Source organism: Aethalodelphis obliquidens, unplaced genomic scaffold (genome assembly GCF_003676395.1).
Source record: "Aethalodelphis obliquidens isolate GAN/ISIS:26980383/991018 unplaced genomic scaffold, ASM367639v1 scaffold113, whole genome shotgun sequence".
Lineage (NCBI taxonomy): Eukaryota > Metazoa > Chordata > Mammalia > Artiodactyla > Delphinidae > Aethalodelphis > Aethalodelphis obliquidens.
The window spans coordinates 951183-962610 of NW_020838057.1; positions in this window are offsets into that span (position 1 = coordinate 951183).

Genomic DNA, 11428 nt, shown 5'->3' on the forward strand with positions numbered 1-11428 from the left:
ACAGCAGTGAGAGGCCCACGTACCGAAAAAAAAAAAAAAAAAAAAACTAAGATTTAAAAAAAAAAAAACTAAGATAACTGCAAGGGGTGGCCCAGCCACAGTGTAGGTTGGCCCTGGTGTAGGTATAAGTGTCTTTTCCAGGTGAGCCTTGGGCATTCCCAGCTGAGTCACTACTGCCACTAGGCTGGGAACCAGAACATACTAGCCTCAAAATGACTTGAAAGGAGTGAAAAAACCTGTCACTTCACGTGGTACTAAAAAGTACCCCCTCCTCAGAGAGCACTCCACAACTATAAGCAGAAAAAAATCACAACCTGTATGTAATTTTTTGTAAAGCACAGTAAGTGCACCAAGGGAAATATTTGAACCCTGACTTTTGCAAGACTTTAACTGTAGTGGTAAAGTGGAATAGAATCCGACATAAAAACATAGGAAACTTCTTATGGAATATTTCTATTATTGTCACATTAACAGTATTTTTAATCACCCTAGAATGTTTTCTTTAAAACACTCTTCACCCTGTGATAGGTATAAATCCACTTCACTTGGGAAACTTGGAATTTTAATAAACATTTGTTAAGAGAAATATCCCTAAGCAAATCACAATATCTTTGGCAGGATACATAATAAATTGATGACAAAGTTCAACTTCAACTCCATCCAGTGATATCTTTGAATGAGGAGGAAGGGGGATTGGGAAAGTACAAGGGGAAAAAACGTACGTTTTTATATGTTTGCTTTAAAAAGTGCTCTGGGGATTTGATAGATGGATTTAGTCAGCCAGGATTAGCTAGGGGAAAACATCTAATCCCTGAAAACTACTTGGTGTCAGGGAAGAGTCATCAAAAGATGCTGAGACCTGAGAAGTAACCCCACACATGGCTGTGTTGAATTTCCTTCAGCCCTCAAAATTTCTTAACTTTCACAGTAGAAACTTGGAAGGGAGAATAAGAAAAAAGCCAGCTTCATGAAACTGGCCCAAAATGGGGGAAATGCACATCAAAACATTTATTTGTCACTTTTGAACACACCTACTTAAAAATCCCTACTGTGTGTGCCACACATTATTGTAAAAAAATAATTTTAATTATTTTTAATTATGAAAATTAATAAAATTTTTAATAGGATAAAAGTTTCTAAGGAGAAAGGCTGACTTAGAGTAACAAGTGCAGGGGATTGGGCTCTAAATTAAATTTTGGGGGGGGGAGGTGGAAAAAAGCCTCATGGGTAGGGCTTCCCTGGTGACATAGTGGTTGAGAATCTGCCTGCCAATGCAGGGGACACAGGTTCAATCCCTGGTCCGGGAAGATCCCACATGCCAGGGAGCAACTAAGCCCGTGTGCCTCAACTACTGAGCCTGTGAGCCACAACTACTGCACCCACATGCCACAACTACTGAAGCCTGTGCGCCTAACAGCCCCTGCTCCACAGTGAGAGAAGCTACGGCAATGAGCAGCCTGTGCACTGCAAGGAAGCGTAGCCCACGCTTGCCATAACTAGAGAAAGCCCACGCAAATCAACAAAGACCCAACACACAGCCAAAAATAAATAAATTTATTATTTTTTTAAAAGCCTCATGGGTAAAGGATGTTCCAAACCCACATTTGATGAAGGTGAGGGCATGAGATTGGCGGGGGGGGGGGGGAGGAAACACCATAGTAACATGCCTGAGGCCAGAATATACTTTCAGCTGTTCAAGGAAAAGAAGGCCAGTGCAGACGTCAGAGATGTCACTGGGCCACAGATAAGACATTGTTCCACTGCAAGGATTCAGATTTCGAAGAAAAGATTTATATTTTTGGCTGGGGTCATCGTACTTTGAGAGCACATCCTGTCAAAGGGAAGCGCACAATAGGGAGCCCAGCTCACGAACCGTTAAACGCAGGAAGGGGCGAATTGCCATGGGGAAGAGAAGGATGCCTCCTTACCCAGAGGTGGTGGAATAGGCCCTGTGGCAGCACTGCCAGCCGCGCACCCGGGAGTTACGCCTCACAGCAACGGATCGTCAAGCAACGCTCAGAGAGGCATAGCCCCAGGAGGAAGCCGGGTCCACAAGTGAGTTCAAGCTGTAAGTGACCACCAGATCCCGCAATTCACGTGAATTTTCGCAGTTGGAGCGTTGTTCATAACTTCACCAGCAGAGGGACCCCACCGCCAAGAGTCAGACAAACTTCGTTGGCGGGGAACACCCACCCCCGCCCAATCCCAGAGGCTGCGGGTCAGGAGGTGCGAGGAGACCTCTGAGGAGTCATAGGGTTTGAAGCCAGGGTGTGCAGCACGACCTTAGGAACCAGCCGAACAGCCCACAGTCGCCCACGAGTTCCCGCCTCCCCCGCGAAGCAGAGCGCACACTGCCCGCCGGCCACAGTGTCCTGGCTGCAGGAGGGAGAGGTGGGGCGGTGTCCACCTACCGGAACCTCACGCGACCCCACTGCCTAGACCGTGGGGCCCTCCGTGGGCCTGCCCGCACAGCCTAGTCTGGCCCGGTTCCCACCTCCAGACCCGGGAGACCCGCTCCAGCTCCCCTCAGCAGCCGGAGCAGCCCCGGCGGAGGCTGGTCGTTCTGGCCGGGCGGCCGCGGCCTCTTCCCCGTTAGTCTGCAGGTACAATCTCCAGAGGAAGCACGAGGCGCGCCCGCCCGGCACGACCGGGACGATCCCGCCAGTCCCGCCGGCCTCCCGGAACTCGGCTGCAGGCACCGCGGCCGAATCCCATCCCCTGAAGATGTTGCCTGAGCTCCGGAAGGGAAGGGACTATATAAACGTGGCTGCCAAATGGCGCCCGACAACCGACGCCAAAGCGGGACGGATTCGGATCCCGGACCGACGAGGGCGCACCGCCGGCCCCCCGGGGTGCTGGACCTAGTCCGGGCCTACCTCGGAGCGCATCTCTCAGCTCGGGACCGTCACTCGGGCTGCCCAGAATGGCACCAGCGAGTTCCCAGGAGGACTTAGAAAAATTCTGCAGCAGGCAGTGTACACCGAAAACCATACAAAGATTCATGGAGAATAACGGGTGAAATTTTTTTTTTCTTATTTTGGCTGAGCCGTGTGGCTTTGCGATCTTAGTTCCCGGATCAGGGGGATGAACCCGTGTCCTTGGCAGTAAAAGTGCCGAGTCCTAATCACAGGACTGCCAGGGACTGCCCGAATATTTTAATTCTATCATTTTGAGCAGAGGTCTTTCTAAAGCAAAAAAAAAAAAAAGCTCAGAAGACATGAAGGAAATAATTTATAACTTGACCACATAGAAGTTTAAACAAAATCTGTCTCTGCATTGACCATAACAAAGTTCAAAGACAAAAAATGGATGTGGGGAACACTGGTGCTAATGTACATGGAGTGATAAGAATACTGATTTCATCATTACTTACCATAAAAAACGGGAGGATTAATAGCCTTTTACTAAATAAACTTCCAGCATATCTGTACAATGCAACAGTATGAAAGAGAGAGACTGTGTGTGTTTGAAGTGAGGTTAATGTTGATGGTGAACTGTTCCATGAAATTTTGTTTTAAGGTGTAGAATTTCCTTTGGTTTGGTTTTTTGTGTGTGTGTGTTTTAAGTACATGTATTTCTATTTTAAAAGATAGATGGACAGGCAAAAGAACTAGAACCGCTACAGCAATTTCAAAATCCAAGAATAAAGTTGCCCATAATTTAAAGCTTATTTATAGAGCTGATAGAGACCATGTGATGTTTGCAGTTAGACACGTTGATCAATGGAACATAACAGAGATTCAAACAAATATGCCTAAGCCCAAGTGATTTTTGGCAAATGTGCAAAAGCAATTCACTGGAGAAAAAATGGCTTCTCTATGATATGGGCAATCGGACATCCACAACAAAACACAAAAGCAAACATGCAAGCAAACAAAAAAACCTTAACCTAAACACCTTAACTTCACACCTCCTACAAACTAATTCAAAATGGATCACTCACGTTAATGTAAAATTTAACACTAGAACACACTTCAGAAGAAAATATTCCAAGAAAACAAAATGGGTATCTAGGGTCGGGCAAAGAGATTTTAAAATCTGACACCAGAAGTGTGATCCATAAAAAGAAATAGAGACATTGGAAGTTTTCAAAATTAAAAACCTAGGCTGTGAAACACCTGAAGAGGATGAAAGGACCAAGGACTGAAGCAGGGAGAAAACGTAAGCAAACCACACATCAGATATGAATATGAAAGAACTCTTAAAACTATTATCTTTTTAAAAAATATCCCAATACAAAATAGACAAAACACAGAACAGGCATTTCACCCAAGAGGAAGAGATACGATTGGACGGCAAATAAGCATGTAAAAAGATATGAGGCATTTCCTGGGAATACAAGTGAAAATCATAGGGAGATACCTGGACACATCCATCAGAACACCTTAAACAACATACAGAACGGTAATAAAATGCTGATGAGGTCGAGGAGAAACCCAGTCATTCACCCATCACTGGTGGTAATGTAAAATGGTACAGTCACTGTGGAAAACACTGTGGTGGCTTCCAAACACACAAATAACAAAAATCAAAAAGCTTTGCAAGTACTGTACAATCCAGAAACTCAACCCCCAGTCAAATAAAAATAGATTGTCGAGTAAAGGATTGACTCAGCAGGTCTAGAATGTTCAGAACCAGCACATTCCAAAGAAACGTCGGTCCTTGCCTGGCTCCTGGGAAGCCCTTGGAATGCCTAATGAATGTCCTTATTTAGTTGGGGACTTGGATAGTTGAGGCTAACAGTGTGATTTATGGCAGGGGCCTTGGGCCACGCGTTATCAGTTTGAACTCCAGGAAGTCAGCTTTTTGGGGTCCTGTGAGTCCTTCTAGGGAGCAAAGCATCAAATCGGAGGGTGGTCTGGGGGACCCCACCTATTCCCCCGCCGGACAACACTTATGTTCACGAAAAATCCTAGACTTGAATGGTCTCAGCCCCTCTGTTCATCAGAGCCCCAAACTGGAAACAACACGGATTCCTTCAAGGAGTGACTGGTTACAGAAATGGTTGGTGGCAGGGGTAGTCGTGGAAATAGAAGTGTTTGGATGTACATAGCGAAGGAAGAATGGACAGGACTGGACAATGTGTTGTCTATGACAGGGGGACATACAGGATGAGGAAACGCTTCTGGAGTTTGGAAAAGACTCACTACGGGAACAGTGGTACAATCCATTCAGACAGGGGGAAGTCTGGGGCGTGGCCAGGGTAAAGAAGAAGCAGAACAAGATTTTAGGGTTGGACCACTTTTAATATGTCATTTCTGTGAGGTATCCAAGTCAGAAAACCAACTAGGTGGTTGTATATCTAATTCTGGAAAGAGTTGAAATATGGGGTTTATAAGCATAGAGTTCTTAATGCCTTAGAAATGGACTAGACCACTCAGAGGTTATTTATTCTTTTAATCATATCGGTAATAGACTGTAGGGCCCAGCGTGGAGCAACAGATGTGCTTCAAGTTAACACCCATGCAGAGGAGCCTATGCTGGTAAACAGTGCTGTGGAGGAGCATCAAGGAAGGTAGTAGTGAAATGAGAAACCTCTGGTTGTCAGGAGCCAGAGATAACAGCATTCCAAGAAACCAAGATAAGTGAGCCACTTACCTGAACTGCTTTGAAGGAAACCAGGACATGTCACCCCAAAATATCACCCATTGTTTGACACATCAATTATTTTGAATTCCAGGCACTTATGACACAGCAGATGCAGGAAGGATGCTCTGACACTACTTTTTCTTCCTGAGAGCAGGAGATCAAACTCCCATGTGAAAGGTACCCTCCCTGTACCAGGAGGAAGACATTCTTAATCACTAGAGACAGGAAATGTGAGTGGGAGAATTGGGGACTGAGCAGTTTGTACCAACAAAACCTGACTAATCTCATGCCTACCTTCCTAGTTCACTTCTTCACTGTAAACTACCCACAGCCCAGACCCCTTTGTCTTGTCAATTCTTCACAAATTGATCCTTTGTCTAAAAGATATAAAAGCTTCCTGTTCTTGTCACATCTTTGGGTCTTCGATCTCTCATGAAATCTCCCATGTACACGTAAACATTTAATAAAATGTGTGTGCTCTTCTTCTATTAATCTGTCTTTTGTCAGTTTCAACCTTAGGCCCAGTCAGAGACCCTAAAAAGAGGGAAGAGGAGAATTTTCCCTTCCCTACAGCTGTTAGAATGTCCAGTAAGGTGGTAAATGGAAAGTGAGCATTAGATGTTCACCAAAGAAGTCACTGGTGCCCATGGCAAAAGAGAGCAGTATTTGGAGCCATCTGGTGGGAAACTGTATACAGTGAAATAAAGAGCAGATGTCAGGTGAAGATATTGAAAGGTTATATGTTAAACAGGCAAGTATTCACAAAAGTTCAACTCTTTATTGTTTTTTGTTTGTTTTTTTAAAGAGCAGTTTGGGTTCAGAGCAAAACTGGAGTACAGTTTATTCCAATATGCCCCCTCCTCTGCCATCGCTGATTCCCACCACCTCCACAAATAAGAGAGAGAGAGAGAGACCTCAGAGCCTTCCCCTTCTCTACTATCCTATCAAGATTCCACATCAGTGTGTTGACTCTACATGCATTAGGGTTCACTCTTGATGTACATTTTGTGGGTTTTGACCAATCTGTCTCACCATTATAGTATCATAGAGAATAGCTTCCATCTTAAAAATCCTGTGCTCCCCCTATTCACCCCCACCCCCAACCGCCGATCCCCTACAACGCCTCACAACACACTGATCTCTCTACCCTCTCCAAACTTTTGCCTTTTCTGTAATGTCATACATAGTTGGAACCATAAGGTATGTAACCTCTTCATATTGCCTTCTTTCAGTGAGTAATATGCATTTAAGGTTCCCCTTCTCTCGCCTCACAGTTCCATAGCTCGCTCACTTCTTTTTAGCACCAAATAATTCCTTTGCATGAATGTACCCATCTGTGTCCGTTCAACTCCTGAGTGACATCTCGGTTGCCTCCCAGTCCTGGTAGCTATGAAAAAAGCCACCGTTAATGTCCACGTGCAGGTTTCTGCTGTTTTTGGCGGCGGCGGGGGTGTGCATATATATATATTTTTTTAAGTGTCTGTAGCTCAAAACAAGACTAGTTCCTCCTACATTTATGTCTTTTACCTCATGTTTGGCTTTTGACAGAGGGACATTTTTCTGAAACGATGGGGCTGGGGAGGCTGAAGTATAAGATGGGTGCAGGCCCATGCATATTCCTTTCTTATGTGGTGGGAAGATGACTCTTGCTGTTTGAGATCTAATTTCTCCGTGAACGATCAGGGAAGATACCAGGCGTAAAAAGGGAAAGTGAAGCTTAGAAAAACATGGAGAAGATTAGTTATAGATGCCGGGGTCTCCAGCACATGAACCTAAGATTTCTGGATGTGTACGGCAGATTTGGTGTGTAGGACTTTGAATTTACAGTGCTATCATCTAGCCACTTTTGGCTGTCATACACCACCTCGTCACCACTAGAAAGAAGAAGGAAGATGGATAAACATGATTGAACCCCACAAATGGCACCCCTGAATCAAGACGGGTGCTCTCTTTGGGCAAATTGTGACTCTAAGTTGTGATCCCAGGGTTTTTTTATTTTACTTTCTGTTTTGTTTTTGGGCCGCGCAGCTTGTGGGATCTTAGTTCCCCAACCACTGATTGAACCTAGGCCCTCTGCAGTGAAAGCACCAAGTCATAACCACTGGACCGCCAGGGAATTCCCCCCCCACACACCCAGGGTTGTTTTAAAGACTAAACTAATATGAGTTTACACAAGGAGGATGTGAATGTACTTAATGCCACTTATAAATAACAAAATGATAAATTTTATGTGATACATATTTTTAACCACAATTCAAAACAGAACACCCTCTCCCTGACTCAGACTAAGGGAGTTCCTGGGTCTATCAGAGTCATTGGCAGTGTGGAAAACCAGGGATCAGCAAATAGAAATATTTTCTTCCTCTTGAGGTGAATAAAAATTGTAAAAGACAGTAGTTGTACGTGCTGTAATTCAAAAAGAAAAGGTAGGCGTTAATTTTAGCATCTAAAAGCATACACTGTCCACCTTTCAAAGTATTTACACTACAAATTATGTGTAATTTCTTGGGTCAATCAGTGTTTGGAAACTTGCAGAGTAACTGAGCCTGTTGCCAAATCTTTTGTTGGTGTCCATGTCTGCAGACTGTGTGTGACCCAAATGAGGTTAAGATTGGGGTGGATGGGAGAAGAATTTTGGAGTTTATGTCCATATTTAGTATGTGTAAGAGAGGAAAATGATGTTCCCTCTAGAACCTTCTGAGTTTTTGGCTGTAACAAAAAGACGGATCAAGAAGAGAAAAACAGGGGCTTCCCTGGTGGCGCAGTGGTTAAGAATCCACCTGGCAATGCAGGGGACATGGGTTCGAGCCCTGGCCCGGGAAGATTCCCACATGCCGTGGAGCAACTAAGCCCGTACGCCACACCTACGGAAGCTGAGCTGTAGAGCCCGCAAGCCACAACTACTGAGCCCACGTGCCACAACTACTGAAGCCTGCATGCCCAGAGCTTGTGCTACATAACAAGAGAAGCCACAACAATGAGAAGCCTGCACACTGCAATGAAGAGTAGTCCCCGCTCACCGCAACTAGAGAAAGCCCTCGCACAGCAACGAAGACCCAACACAGCCATAACTAACTAACTAATTAAATAAATAAATTTATAAAAAATAAGAGAAAAACAAGCAATTTATGAATGAGTGCAGTGGACACCCTGTGGGAGAAACCTAAACTAGAAGTAACTCAAAATGGAGGCTCAGAACTCCAGCTTTTATAGCAACTTCAACAAAGAACAATAAAGTCATAGAGAAATGACAAGAGAGAGGAAAGCAGTTTTAGGCTTCCACAGGGGGCAAACTGTGGGAAGGGAAATATATGGAGGGAAACTAATGGAGTAAAGTATTGTTTGTGGATTCCTCTGGTGCCAACTCTGGGTTGATAAGAATGTCTTCTTTCCTTCTTCTCTAGGGAAGATAACATCCACGTGGGAGTTCTATGTCCTGCTTTAAGGAAGAAAAAGAGTCAGAGTGTCCTTGCGCCTGCTGTTTCTTAAGTGCCTTGAACTCAAAATAATCAATGTAAGGACTTCCCTGGTGGTCCAGTGGTTAAGACTCCTCGCTTCCACTGCAGGGGGTGCGGGTTCGATCTCTGGTCAGGGAATTAAGATTCCACATGCCGCGCTGTATGGCCAAAAATATATTAAAAAAGAAAAAAATCAATGTGCCAAATTGGGGTGACATATTTTGGTTCACCCCCTTCTCAGGGATAACTGTTCTCTCGTCACGATATAAAAATATAACGTGTTCACTGATGTGTGTCTGGGCCTTACGGCCTGGTCTAACGGCTCCACAGTGAGCATCTTCTACAGGCACAAGAGGCAAGTATGATATATTCACAGCACCCAGCACTGCCCCAGATTCTCCCGAGACCAGAGCCACCCAAACCATCCTGATCCTGATGTGCACCTTTGTCACTTTCTACTTGCTTTCCTGCATCTTGGTTCTTTGCATAGTGTTATTTGATAATCCAAGGTTATGTCTGATAAATACTGTTACATTTGTGGAGACATGTTTCCCCAATGTTTTCCCTTTGTGCTCATCAATAACAACAACTCTGTCTCCAGGCTCTATTTCCTCTGCTGGGGCAAAAGGTAATTTTCTCTAAATTTGTCACAAGACCAGACGGTTTCTGTTCTTTACAAAATATTCATATGTCCATTCATCCATTCGGTAAGGCTAAGCCTCTACTATGGGCCAAGTACTATTAGGTAATTCAATTACCTAAATTAGACCAGTAGCTCCAGCCCTCACAGGGATTGCAATATATTTCAATGATCTTAGGACACACATTTTTCTTCCTTCTAACAGCTCTAAAATTGGGAGATATCATATACTGAATAGCATCTTATACTTGTGGCTGAGCAGTTGTGATATCGAGTTCATAGGCTTCATCCTAGTCTTAGTGCTTCAACTGAGTGTGGCAAATCACAGCAGAAGTTGCCAAATCCTTCAGAATGTAAGCAATTTGAAAGTAACAAAGGACTCCATGACTGACTTCTGTATCATATAAAACTATCATTAAGGCACCTTATCACAGCACTTTTCTTTCTGAAATGTCTATAAAATAATGGTCTGTTTTACACTTGGTGGTATCTTAGCTTTGGTTTAAAAAAAAATAGTTCAGCCAGGACACAGTCTTTAAGCATACATCTATACAAATTATTACACAACTTAAATTACTGTAAATGCTGGGAGATCAAGTTTAGGTGATTATGAAAAAATACAACTACTGGACTTGACCTAGTCTGAAGGCTCAAGAAAAGATACCTTGAGAATGTATTTCTGTGTATGAAAAAAATATTCTGCAATAATTTACTATATGTTGAGTTTTGGGAAGAATATTCCAGTGAGAGAGAAAAGTGCCTGTGAAGGGTTGGTGCTGGGAAGCTGTGTGAACACTCAGGAAAGACAGAAGGGGCTGAGACACAATAAAGGATACTTCATGTCCAGACTCTGAACTAAGGAGACAGAATAATTTGTAGAGGGACTTCCCTGGTGGTACAGTGGTTAGGACTCTGCACTTCCAGTGCAGGGGGCACGGGTTCAATCCTTGGTTGGGGAACTAAGGTCCCGTATGCTGTGCGGCATGACCAAAAAACAAACAAGCAAAAAGAAATAATAATTTGTGGAAATAATAACTTAGCTGACCCATAAATCCAATGTACGCAACTTATAAATTCGAAATCATTAGAAATTAAATCCTAGGTCTTATTAAACTACAGTATTGTGATGACATTTTTTTATATGGTGATAAAATCAGCAAGAAGATGTAATTCCATTTCACAAATAAAATTATTCAATCAATTTAATTTGTTCAAAAAGCCAAATTGATAAGGACATTATATAAATTTTAAAAACATATAATTTGTAAACATCTACATACACAAATCAAATGTCTAAAGCCTCTTGAAAGCAAATCTCTGAGGCTCTCCTTCTTCTTCTTATCTAGTAATCTAAAAGTCAAGGCCATTATTCAAAATCACAGTTCAACAATTTTTCCTTCAAAAACACCTTTCACCAAGATTTTATGTAGCAATATAAAGAGTGGAACCACACAACACTGTAAACTAACTGTACTTCAATAAAGGATAAATAAATAAATAAAAAGAAAGAGCCAAACCTCTGTAAAGCATTAGAAGATTAATGGTTATCTTTCTTTCATCCTATGTTAGGACAATTTTTTTTCAAGATATTATCAATAAGAACTTTTCACAAGTTTTGTTTTTTACATTTATTTATTTATCATTTTTTTGGCTGCGTTGGGTCTTCGTTGTGCACAGGGTTCCTCTAGTTGCAGTGAGCAGGGGCTACTCTTCCTTGTGGTGTGCGGGCTTCTCATTGTGG